Genomic DNA, 14023 nt, shown 5'->3' with positions numbered 1-14023 from the left:
TGAAGAGATCTATCTCTGGACACAAATCTCCTGAAATACTGTGTCATTCAGCTCCCACTCACAGTCGTGACAGAAATGGCTGCTCAGCAAATCTGCTATGATGTTCTGTAGCTTCAGTAGATAATCTGCTGAGATCTCTATGTGATGGGATATGCACTAATTCCATAGCTTTATAAATTCTGAGCATAAGGACTGCAATCTAGCTCCTTCTTGGCAATTTATATAATACATTGCAGTCCTGTTGTCCAGCATTACTCTGAAATAGGGATCTCTGATGTTGGACAGAAAATTATAAGTGTGTTGGTCTGCTCTGTGTTTGAGACTATTGATATGGAGACACATCTCCTGGCGAGTCCATTTGCCTTGAACTGTGAAGTCCTGGAAATGGGTGTCTTAGCTGAGCAGAGAGGTGTCTACAGTAACAATTTCTGTGGGGGAAACTTGCAAGAATGGAACTCCCCTAGACCTGAATCAGTTTGACAATATCTCTTAAGTAGGATGACCAGATTTCCCGGGATTTGAGGGACCAGATTTGAGGGACAGTCTCAATATTTGGGGCTTTTTCTTATATAGGCTCCTATTACCCCCCACCCTCTGTCCCGATTTTTCACACTTGCTATCTGGTCACCCTACTCTTAAGACACAGCTGGCTTTTGGGAAAAGGTTGCTGAATTTTGTGTTTCTCTGGCATGTCCCTGAACTGCATTCATTAACAGTCAGAATGCATGTTGCATTATATTTTATAGCTAACATGGCAAAGATGTAGGTCCTTTTGTAGCTCACTTTCTGTATAATCTAAGGCTCCCAAATCAAAACCAAAATACAATAAAACATAAAATAGCTTCGCAGCAATTTCTCTAAAAAAGTTCTACATGTGCTTCACTAATAAAGTACTTGCACAACACTCAATGAGTGAACTTGCGTTTTGCCCATCTGGGTCAACCGTGTGCAATACAAACAGCACTTCAGAAACCCTGGTACCTTTGGAAATTAAGCAGGCTGCTGCGTGCTGCAAACATCATCATGGTCTGAAAATGAGACATGGTCATGTCTCACTGATGCACTTGTGTATAAATATTAATTTTAAAGTTACTTTAAATATTTTTACCAACCAAATGTAGAGTTCAGCTGCTTATTCAGCTGAATATTACAGTGGAATTCTCAGCAGAAATCTATTAACTTAATAGACAAAGGTGCAATTCGAAGTGAAAAGTGTGTGTGTGTGTGTGTGTATAATATATATAAAAAGTGTTAGAGAGAACAAACCTACAATTCCAACTGATGTCTTTATTAACTCATTCTCAGTGGCAGTATCACACACAGGGTTAGTATGAGGTTAATGTATACCCCACACTGTGACCTTTCAGGCTGAATTTAATTGTATACCTACCAATGATATAGAAGAGTGATAAGGCGCCCACTGATTGATTTTCTTGCTCACCGACCACAAGAGCTCATTTCAACAGAACCTTGTCATTAAATTTACAGCACAATTGAGAGCATGTTTCATGTGATATACACCCTAATCTAATTTCTGAAGCACTTATATAAAAGGTCCTCCATCACAAGCCACGAAAGTCCCCATCTGCCTCCTCTTTAAAACCTCAATATTGTGTATAGCATTATCTTTTAATATTTATCCTACTTAAATGTGCATAAAACAAGACCATCTTGCCATCACACATTAAAGAGCACTTTTAGGGGTCCTGATATTTGCCCGTGTAATTCTGGGGGGGACTTTTCCAAGTAAAAGTATGGGGGAAATTAGAGTAAGAAGAATAGATAGGTTACAATGAATCTAAATGTAATGCAATCCCAAGATAGACACTTTTACTGTACATGCATAATGCTTTTTGGTTACACTTGAAATTTATCATCTTTGGTTTCGTAAAAGTGGGACACATAAAAGGTGTCTTTGTGAACATACCATTCACTGTGTGTGTGGCGGAACTATTTTTTGTATTGGAAGAGTACGATATCTGTATAAATATTGACAGGTTTCAGAGTAGCAGCCGTGTTAGTCTGTATCCGCATAAAGAAAAAGAGGACTTGTGGCACTTAGAGACTAACAGATCTCTCCTTTTCTTTTTGTATAAATAGCGTGTGTCTGTTTATAGAGGTTTTCATTCTAAGTTTAAGTTTTTGTTCTTTTTATGCCAAATTGGATTTTTCTCTCCTACATCCTATTTTTCATTGTTCTCCCAAATACAATTTTCTGTAACATTTTTTGTTACTCAGTAAGACTGACCAATGCACTAAAAAACCCCCAGGAAGATCTTTAGGATCTGTGCTAGTTTTAAACAGATTCCATTTCCAATAGATGAAAATAATGTCCAACAACACTTATGTTTGGGGTTTATTAAAAAACTGATAATTGTGATGTATTTATAACTTTTTCTATGCACTTATCACCACAGTTTGAGCATACATTACATTCACATACATTAAAAATGATCCTCACAACCTCCTTGTGAGGTAAGGAAGCACTATCCCTATTTTACATGACAGGAACTGAGGGCTGATCTATATCGAAAAGTTACATCAGTATAGCTATGTCTCTCAGGTGTGTGAAAAATCCAAGCTGATCTAACCCCCAGTATGGACAGTGCTAGTTCCACAGAATTCTTCTGTCGACGTAGCTACTGCCTGTCAGGGAGGTGGATTACCTATAGCAACAGGCTGTACCACTGTAGCATTTTAAGTGTCAACACAGCCTGAGGCTCACAGTGGTTATGAGCTACCTTGCGCCAGTTAGATATTATGCACATTATGCACTTGGAACAAATGTGGGTGTATCATCCTAGGGGGACCATAATACCTCCTGGAGCTCTTGGGGTACATAGGGGCAAAGGGAGAGTAATATAGGATACCCTTTTAAGTGGTGCCTGCTGTTTGATTACCTCTGTTCCAGGCTGGCTGGATGGATGGATGTGTAAGTAAAACAAGTTACACATGGAATATGCCCATACATGTCACTTATGTCTCCTCACAGGGGAAGCTGATCTGCACCCCCTGGACACTTGCTACTACCCCGCAGATAGGCAACAGTAGTAACAGTATTTTTCAATAAAAAGAAAAGGAGTACTTGTGGCACCTTAGAGACTAACCAATTTATTTGAGCATAAGCTTTCGTGAGCTACAGCTCACTTCATCGGATGCATACTGTGGAAGCTGCAGAAGACATTATATACACAGAGACCATGAGTGGGGTGGGAGGAGGTATTGTTTCATGGTCTCTGTGTATATAATGTCTTCTGCAGTTTCCACAGTATGCATCCGACGAAGTGAGCTGTAGCTCACGAAAGCTTATGCTCAAATAAATTGGTTAGTCTCTAAGGTGCCACAAGTACTCCTTTTCTTTTTGCGAATACAGACTAACACGGCTGTTACTCTGAAACCAGTATTTTTCAATGTAGTTTATAGTAAGAAGTTACTGTACGTATCCCAATGATAGCTTGGACAAGGCACTAGCCAGCTTTATGCTTTCATGATAGGCTTCTCGGATTAAGAGAGAACATTAGAGATCACAAAATCATCTTTATAATAGTTAATTCCAGGAATCTCCATCACAAAGATATTGAGAACAATACTAGTAATATACTGCAAGAAACGATGCTTTGGTTGTTTCACAGGTTATGTTTTTTCTTACCATTTTGCCAAGTCTGTTGAATTAAGTTTCACAGCAGTATTGGTTTGAAGTGATATTAGAACCTGTGTGAAGTTCTAATTCCCTACTCTCAGCCTGGCTTCCACTGAAGGACCCGGGGGAAGTAGGACATAGTGGGATTGCAAAATCTGCAGATACCTGAGGCTGCATCTTCTTCGTGGAGTACTCAACAGGGACCCCTCCTTTTGTTTTTGTATTGAACAAACACAGTTTCGTATTAACTCAGCTCATGGGAGCGTGCCCTAAGCCTAGAATCATAATTTCTCATTCAGCTCATCAACAACTAAGCTTAGTGTGAACTATTCCATTAAGTCAAAGACAGAATTAGCTTAATCACATATGCCACATCATATGTCCCTATCAACACGCACTGATAAACAAATGAATGGCATTTGCACAACTCAAGAGTGGGTGGAAAACAAATTATTTTACTTCTAATTCCATTTGTTAGGAAGGAAAATACAATCAAAGACCAATACGTGTTCATGCTACTTAGACAGGTGAATAATATAAACATATATAAATTATATGAGATAAGAAAACAAGAGGTTTAAAAGGGGGAAAAACTGAAACACCTACAAAATCCCCAGAGAAAACAAAACAACTATTTATTTGAACTCCCAGGAAAGCCTAAAGCCAAAATATGAGTATTTTCTTTTGTAGGCAAGTTTCCATATATTGAAAATACGCTTGAATAAACTGTTGACTATTCTTATTAAAATCTTTGGCGAGTCTGCAAATTTTTCACTCCCTAAGGCTTGGTCTACACTACTAATTTATGTCTGTAAATTCCACACCCCTGAGCGATAAAGTTATAATGACCTGACCCCCAGTGTAGACAGTGCCATGTCGATCGATGGGAGGGTTTCTCCTGTCAACATAGCTACCAGCTCTCGGGGAGATGGAGTACCAACACTAACAGAAGAAGCTCTCCCATTTGCATAGGAGTGCCTCCACTAAGCACTACAGGGGCACAGCTGCACTGGTGCAACACTGTAAGTGTAGACAAGTCCTAAGAAAGCATACATGAAAATCAGCACTGGGGGGAGCTTTGGAGGGGACTAATACACAGAAGCTCAAATACTTTGTTATAATTCTAAATGAAACCAAGGCCAAATGGGAATCTGGCTGAAATGCTGTCAGGTGAGTGCGTTTTCTGTATATCCCACATCAAAAACAACCTCTGAAGCACAATGGAGGTTCCCACTGAGAGCACTTTCACTCTACTCATCACACTGGATAGAACATACACTGTATTCAGGGAAGGTTATCACATTTAGAACATTTGAGTTCCTGTTGCCAATTGTTTACAGAGCAACATGAAAGCTGTACTGGAGACTGATTGCCTTCTCTTCCTTACATGAGGAGGTTCATGATTTACATGTGAAATCAATAAAATTTAAATCAATGGTACGACTCATGGTAGGAAAATTAAGCACATGATAAACAAGGTGTTTAAAGGATCAGGGTCTTAATGAGTTATTTTGAGTACTTATTGTTTTAGGCCCAAATACTATAAACACTTAAGCAAGTAAATAACTATTCATGTGAAGCAAATGGGATGATTCATATGGAGTAGCATCTCATCCAGTGCATCAAATCCCCCCAATAACAGCGTTGTCGGTGCAACCAGACAATCACTAGACTCTTGAATGAAGTTACCCAGAAAAATGATAGAAGACAAAAATCCCTTATCGCCCAGGGGCGAACTCATTTCACAAAGTGATCTTTCAACACTTGTCCCCAAACAAAACCTGCACAGCACCTTCAAAGGGCGAGCCTGGGAACTTCAATTCATAACTCTGCTAGATGCTAGAAACCCTTGACTTGACAGGGACACTAGTATATGGCTCATTACAAACCCTTTATAACACACAACACTGCCTGCTACACTTAACTGCCCACTTCAAACAACAAACTAACCCCCAACTGCTCGCCAAGAGCGACCACCTCCAACACGCATTACCTCTTTTGTTTAGCAATTTGTCCTAGACACTCTGCTTCCTTCCCTGCATCTGAGGAGGAACGCTGTGTAGTTTGAAAGCTTGTACCTTCCACCAACAAAAGTTGGTCCAGTAAAATATATTCCCTCATCTCCTTGTCTCTTTTGTGTAAGCAGTGTCACACATGAGCTTATTTGTTTGCAAGAACAGAGCCCCAATCACTCTAACATTTATTGGATTACTTTATAAATAGGCTGCTTAATTAGTCAGTTTTGAAAGGGCTGTTATCTTCAGACATAAATTGCATGACTAATGCATAATCTACCATTATCCACCTAGCAGTTTTAATTGAAATAAATACTGCCTGTCCAATAAGGTTTCATTAAAACCAATTCATTATTACGCGCATTGTTGCCCCAAGCACCTTTAACTCAACAAATCCAAATGAAAATATATACATTTCCATTCAAACCAATAAATGTGTACCAGAACCAACATTTTGTATTGATAACATTCATCACAGCCTCATTTGGTTTACTGCAAAATGACAGAATCAGTTAGAGAATCAGAGATGTCAAAGATGGAAAATACCTAATGAGTGTACAGAGTCCATCTCCCTGAAAATGTAGAATTATTCCTCATAACAGCTTTTCTAGGCTGGGAGAGGATAATTTAAAAATGTCAAAAGTGAATGAACTCCCATCACTTTCCTAGGACAATTGCGTCACAGTTTCAAAGGTCTTAAGATCATGAAAATTTCCTGATATTCAGTCCATATTTTACCCTTTCTTACTTTCAACCTCATTAGTTTCTTAATTTCAGAACTCCTCATTATATCCCTGTTCATAACTCAAAATAATTTATTTCTTTCCTGAGTGTTTAGCACCTGTACCAAATAGTAAGTATTAACAGTACTTTGCATTTTGTTTAGGTTTTTTAAATTATTTATAATCATTTATATAACAGGGCAACAGACAAGCCAAATAAAGATCTAATTAAAGAAATCATATACACACCTCCTCTGCATAATATTATCAGAAAGCATGAAGATCACAAAAACATCTTGGCGATAATAAAACAATAAATTCACTTAATGAATATTTATTTACATTTCCAAGACTTTTATTGAAATAACTGGATACATTTGGTTTGGGTTTTCAAATACATGTATTTCACACCTTAAAGAAAGGTGTCCTAACAGAACAGAGCTGTAATAAATCGTTCCCTCTCTAGCAAATGTTAATAGAGCTAAAGCTAATTATGCCTGCTGGTTATGCAATCATCATATTCAACTCCTTCCATAAGCCTTTCAATGACGACACACAACATATTGAATATATAAAGCTACCATTAAAAACTGTTATTTAAAAACAAAAAACTCCGGGCACATGAAATTTCAGCCTACATATCAGGTATGTTTAATAAATTTTGATGAGGCCGATCCTTCTACCCTTTAGTCCTGGCATAAGAAGTCCTCATCCATGGAAATGATTTCAATGGAACTGTTTGATGGAGTAAGGACCATTCACGTGAACAAGGATTTGCAGGATTGGACACATTATATCACACATTCTTTAACAGATGGCTTAATTTTGTGCAGTACTGAGTTCCCTCAAATGTAATTAACTGCAATGGGAGTTGAAAGCTATCAGCACGTCACAGGACTGGGCCCTTAAATTGTAAGCAGAGCAGAGAAGAGACCATGGATGAAATACTGGCTCCTCTGAAGTCACTGGGAATTTTGCCACTGGCTCCAGTGAGGCCAGGATTTGAACCAGAGTTTCCTTTCATGTTAGAACTGCACTGAACACAGTCAGCACTCAAATAACAGCAATACAGCAGCAGCAGCGCTGGAACTGACATTAGCAGATTCTTTGCACTGATAAATTAACTACACTGGCAGAAAAAGATGATGATGTACAGTGTATCGAAAAAAAATCAACTATTATGTTTGGCAGTCTGAGTCATTTTTTTCAATAATATCAAAATATGACAGAGACAGAATGAGTCTCCTGTCATGGCTGCTTGTTTATTCTAGGCAGTATATCAAAATTCACAAGAAAAGCCATCAGAAAAGTGTAATACCTGTTGATCTGTTTCCAGTATGGCAACCTCTACAGCATCATTACAAAGTATAAGAGGGTCACATAATCTTCACTCCTATACACCTTGTCATAAATATAAAGGGAAGGGTAAACCCCTTTGAAATCCCTCCTGGCCAGGGGAAAGCTCCTCTCACCTGTAAAGGGTTAAGAAGCTAAAGGTAACCTCGCTGGCACCTGACCAAAATGACCAATGAGGAGACAAGATACTTTCAAAAGCTGGGAGGAGGGAGAGAAACAAAGGGTCTGTGTGTCTGTCTATATTCTGTCTTTGTCGGGGATAGACCAGGAATGGAGTCTTAGAACTTTTAGTAAGTAATCTAGCTAGGTATGTGTTAATTATGATTTCTTTAAATGGATGAGAAAAGAATTGTGCTGAATAGAATAACTACTTCTGTCTGTGTATCTTTTTTGTAACTTAAGGTTTTGCCTAGAGGGGTTCTCTGTGTTTTTGAATCTAATTACCCTGTAAGATATCTACCATCCTGATTTTACAGGGGGGATTTCTTTATTTCTATTTACTTCTATTTTTATTAAAAGTCTTCTTGTAAGAAACTGAATGCTTTTTCATTGTTCTCAGATCCAAGGGTTTGGGTCTGTGGTCACCTATGTAAATTGGTGAGGCTTTTTATCCAACATTTCCCAGGAAAGGGGGGGTGCAAGTGGTTGGGAGGATTGTTCATTGTTCTTAAGATCCAAGGGTCTGGGTCTGTAGTCACCTAGGCAAATTGGTGAGACTTTTTACCAAACCTTGTCCAGGAAGTGGGGTGCAAGGTTTTGGGAAGTATTTTCGGGGGAAAGACGCGTCCAAACAGCTCTTCCCCAGTAACCAGTATTAGTTTGGTGGTGGTAGCGGCCAATCCAAGGACGACGGGTGGAATATTTTGTACCTTGGGGAAGTTTTGACCTAAGCTGGTAAAGATAAGCTTAGGAGATTTTTCATGCAGGTCCCCACATCTGTACCCTAGAGTTCAGAGTGGGGGAGGAACCTTGACACACCTGTAAGATCCCCCTTAAATTTATTCTATGGGATAGTTACAACTTTAAGTAATATAGAAAAAGGGCATTGCTAGAAAAAAGTGTCATGTGAAAGAACATTCCGACAGAATGCTCATACAAAAGGCATGTATTTTCCTGTTGGAGTTAATCACTTTTTACTATTCTGTAACACAGCCATTTAGGGACAGCACAGAAATGAATATCTACCTTGAAGGGGTCTCTTGTTGCCAGTGACAACAGCAGGCAGTTAAAAAAGATGAAGAGCAATGAGGGTTGCATACAATGGGTTCAGCAAAGAAGATCTTGTACCAAATAATCACAAATATATCTGCAAACCAGAGGTAATTTTGTGAAGTGCAAGTGAGAGAGGAGTTTGCATACATTTATTTCATATAATTTTAAAACTACATTTTCTCCCCACTTTAATTACCTTAATGACTTCATATAATCAGTTTTACTTCTACTGGGTCTGCACATTTGGTATTTTCATCAACATTTGGTTAATATGCCAGGATAATACGTTTTATTAAAGAAATAAGGAAGATCTGTACTAAGTCACGTCTGTCTCAAAAATCCGTCAACTCCCCACCAGCTGGATTCTATTATTTGAATTAAAATGCTGCCGTGCCAGCTGCCATACAGCACATTTCACCACCCTGATTCCTGGTGGAATTAAATCCATACTGAATAATGTAGTCTACTATGAAGCAGAAAGGAGGCCTCTTGTCAATACTAATGCATATCTGGAAAACAGAACCATTACAAAAATTCTGGAAATGGTTACAGCAATGTATGATGTAGAAGAGGATACTGTCTAATAGACACATTTTACAGGCCATAACGTAGCAGCTCCGTTATCAAAATATCCTCCTGATTATACCCAAGGGCTTACTTTTCAATAGTGATTTCTCCTGTTATACAACAAACAATTACCAGATTTTTTACTACATACTACATTTAAAGAATCCTGCTGAAAGAACTTTAAGAATTACTACTAAGCTATTGTAAAAGCCAGCACTGCAAAGCATTTATAAATTACTGCAGGACAATTATTAGACAGGAGAAAAATAATGTATAGTTCTAGTCTGTTACTGTTGCCACAGTTAGAAAAAAAGATTGTGGCAGGCAAAGAGCCCATGTAAATAAATGGGGATTTCTGCTAGATGTGGACTTCAGGAACAGGTGCCAAGAGTATATGCTGTCAATGAGTATTAAGAATATCACTCAGCCTTGATACAATACAAGAATATTAAACCTTAAAATATTCACTGATTACAGCATGCTAAATAGAACTCAGACTAAAAACAAAAGATGGTATGTTGATAGGAACCAATATTTCCCCTTTTTTCAACTGCTATCATAAAGAAGTGCAGATTTGGAATGCCAACATATACCTTCCCTAGCATAGTACTGGCTTTGAAGAATATTTCCTCTTAAATAGTGTATCAATGGCTCCCCTTTTACTACAATAAAGAAATTAAACCACAAATTATGGTCAAATAATGTTAAGGTTGCAATCAAGGTATGACAATTGAACCACATAAACAAAAGGAAATTCAGAGGTAAGATTGAAATAGCAATGCAAATTCATTCTTGGGGTAAACCAACAGAACTGAATAGCATTACACAAGGACACATTTGCTCTCAGTCTTTAATTGACCCCTTTGTGCAGGAGCATTGTAGGGTTTGGTGATCTGTTATACACAGTACTCTCAATTAAGTATTATGTTTCTAACATCACATGTGAATCCTTGCATGTATAATTCATCTCTTTAATACTGCTGCAGTATATTTTGTGATTTCTTTATAGGGAATTGCTAAGGCAAATCCTTTAATATAAAGAATTAAGGCCCCGATACTTCAAGTTATTCCATAAAGGCACATTGGTCCTCTCTTTCGGAACAACTTGCCATACTGGGGCCTAAAATCACTGAAACTTATAGCTGCCCTCCTTTAATACAAGTGGCCATGTTCCTTAGATTACTTAGAGCAGTAATATTTGTATTATAAAGTTATGTTCTATAGTTAATCTAAACTCACAACTCATAACTAAATTATGTAATGTTTAGACTATCGGGGAAGATGAAGGTTCAGGGGTTTGGTAACTAGATATGAAGCTTAGATCAACTGGACAAAATCCATGCAAGGTCAGTAATGAGCAACAGTTGTTACAATTTGATGGCTGCTTGAACTGAAGTGATGGACTGATTCCAGTTTATAGTGGACAGGTACTGACATTACATAAAATGCCATCACAATTGGCATCTTCGCTGATAATCTCAACAGAGAGGCTGGACACTGAAGCTAGAATTTTCAAATGAACCCAAAGGACTCAGACACTGAATTGCCACTGAAATTTAATAGGAGAGAGGTGCCTATATCCCTCTAGACCCTTTAAAAATCATAGCTTGGATGAACGTGATGGGCTAACTACACTGCTACTCTTACAGAGGGTCCCCTCCAGGGCACGATTTGGGCACACTGGAGTGCACTATAAGCAAGCTTGTACTAATGCTACCTGTATACTTGTGTGTGGATTTTAAGAACTTTTATTTCCAGGGCAGTGCATGTTGCATCTGTCACATCCACTATACATTATATTGATTTTACCATACAATATAAATATATTATCTCATATATGTTCAATGGTCGCACTTCAAACATTTTTACCAGCTTGAATCCCTGCCATACACTTCTACTGATATCCCCTATTATATGTACAGGAAACCTTCCTCACACCAGTACAAGCTGTTTAAGTGTGACCACTATATATATGTAAATTTTAAGCATAGATTATAGATGCAAAATACATATACATACATTCCATGAATATGGAGAGGATATTCATGTGATAAATTGCCGAATCGTGTCACAAATGAATTTATGTGCCTTTTCTGGCTCTTTGCTCATTAATTTATCTCCCAAAAAAGACCCAGCACCCCCCAACCACAGATCATCTTCAAACAAAAAATAGAATTCTCCCTTAACTATTATGCATGTTAAAGGCCCAAAATGAACACTATTCAATCCTGGAGCCATAACAACTTTTATATAAATAACAATGTTGTGACTTTAGCATCTGTTACCTCACATCGCTGTAGAGCTAGAAACAAAAAATTTACACCATCCAAAGAGAAATTCCCAGCTCCTCACTGCCATGTCTTCCTTACCTTGGAAGAGCCTGTGATATCAGACCTTAAAACCAGGACTTTTCTATACACAGAAAAGATATATATTTATAGGTTTTATAGTTCCCTGGGAGCTCTGTAGAATTGGATTAATGCATAGATCCACTACTGTTTAAAAAAATGCCATCCCAAATAAGTACTGACAAAACTTTTATACCAGAACACACACCTATGTATTAGGTATATGTCAGATATTTTACAAAAAACTATTGTAGTATTATTTTAGACCTGTATCAGCTGTAAGGGCCATGGTATAGGTTTTATTATAGGAAGGGCTGGTTGCACAGCTATGATTAAGGTTGCCCAACATTTCTCATTATAAGATCCTCTTTTCTGTTGCTTTTAACTTTACCAAACTGTAACTATGTGGTGTCTTGCCCAAGCTGAATATTTTGGAAAATATGAGTCAAAACAGTTCTATTTCTGATGAGGCTGGATTAAATATGTTATATTGTTCCTGTTAAAAAAAATCTGGTGTCCTTTTTTTTTTTTGGACAATCTGTAATACCTCCAAGCTTTAGAGCAAGGATTTAAAATTTGTTAGACTGGTGGCCAAATTTGGTCAAATTCTTTGAAATATTGCAGTTCACATGCTCAGTAGACACTTGCTAGAGCTTTGCAACTTAATTCCCTGAAGATCGGGGTGATAATGCACCTCACAGGGAAGGTATGAAAATAAATGTATTGGTGTTTGTAAATTACTCAGAGCACAGTAACTCAAAAGCCCGTGAAGAAATTAATCATTCTGTTGTCAGAGCAGTGTTTGAATAGAGTGCTGTTAATATGTCGTGGGGCCACACACTGAACAAGAAAGAGTCAGCAAAATACTGAAGAGCTGCTCATTCAATGAGCAACATCCATCTTATGCACTGAATGAGGCTTGGGTCATTCCGCTGAAAAACAGTATGTGATCATGGATGTAAAGATTGCATCACAATACATACACACAAGGGGGTTGAATCAAAGATTCACAGATATTCTGACATTTTCTAACTTTTAAGTGTTTCTCTTTGCAACCTCAATAATGTTCTTTTAATATACTTTTTATGTATAATTTTATTATACCTACAGGCACATATAATCCTTAAAGCTGGTACATTCAGCTTAACAATAACCATGTGATTAACATATTATAGTGGTATTTCCCATTGCATCCACAGGAAATCACATACATACACACACACATCAGGGGGTAGCCGTGTTAGTCTGTATCCGCAAAAACAATAAGGAGTCTGGTGGCACCTTAAAGACTAACCGATTTATTTGGGCATAAGCTTTCGTGGGTAAAAAACCACTTCTTCAGATGCATGGAGTGAAATTTACAGATGCAGGCATTTTATACTGACACATGAAGAGAAGGGAGTTACCTCACAAGTGGAGAACCAGTGTTGACAGGGTCATGTGGTCCTGTCAACTCTGGTTCTCCACTTGTGAGGTAACTCCCTTCTCTTCATATGTCAGTATATATATAATGCCTGTATCTGTAAATTTCACTCCATGCATCTGAAGAAGTGGTTTTTTACCCACAAAAGCTTATGCCCAAATAAATGTTAGTCTTTAAGGTGCCACCGGACTCCTTGTTGTTTTTATATACCCCCCCCCATCAAGTTGTATTAACATATTATTTTTCACTCCCCCAACCTCAATATCTTCTGAAACAGTGCACATGTAATAAAATGCACACTGATACCTTTCACAGTTTAATTTCAAAGCCCAGGACATAACTATCTTGGTAGCTCATTTTCATAAACTAATTACTAATTATATTTTAATGAATTATGAAGACAGTAGTTACAATAAATTAGTCTTGACATATAAGGATCAGTACAAACAGGTCTTCACCAACCATCCCAGAGTCTGATTTTGGCTTTTACACACACACCATGTTCTATCTTTAATTCTGTTGGATACTATTCCATTTGATACATTATATTTTTACCTTTGATCCAAATCTATTATACAAGATAGCATTGAGACAGCAGCTGGTAACTGCAGAGAAAACAACATGACCATCTGAGCTAGGTAACTTAACGTTGGTATTAACATCTGATTTGTACCTCTCCACAGAAGATAATCTCAAAAGGAGCATTGTCTTTTATTCTACATCGATGTTGTGAATGGACT

Source organism: Eretmochelys imbricata, chromosome 2, assembly GCF_965152235.1.
Source record: "Eretmochelys imbricata isolate rEreImb1 chromosome 2, rEreImb1.hap1, whole genome shotgun sequence".
NCBI lineage: Eukaryota > Metazoa > Chordata > Testudines > Cheloniidae > Eretmochelys > Eretmochelys imbricata.
The sequence above is the reverse complement of the archived record's forward strand: the minus strand, read 5'-3'. Positions refer to the sequence as shown.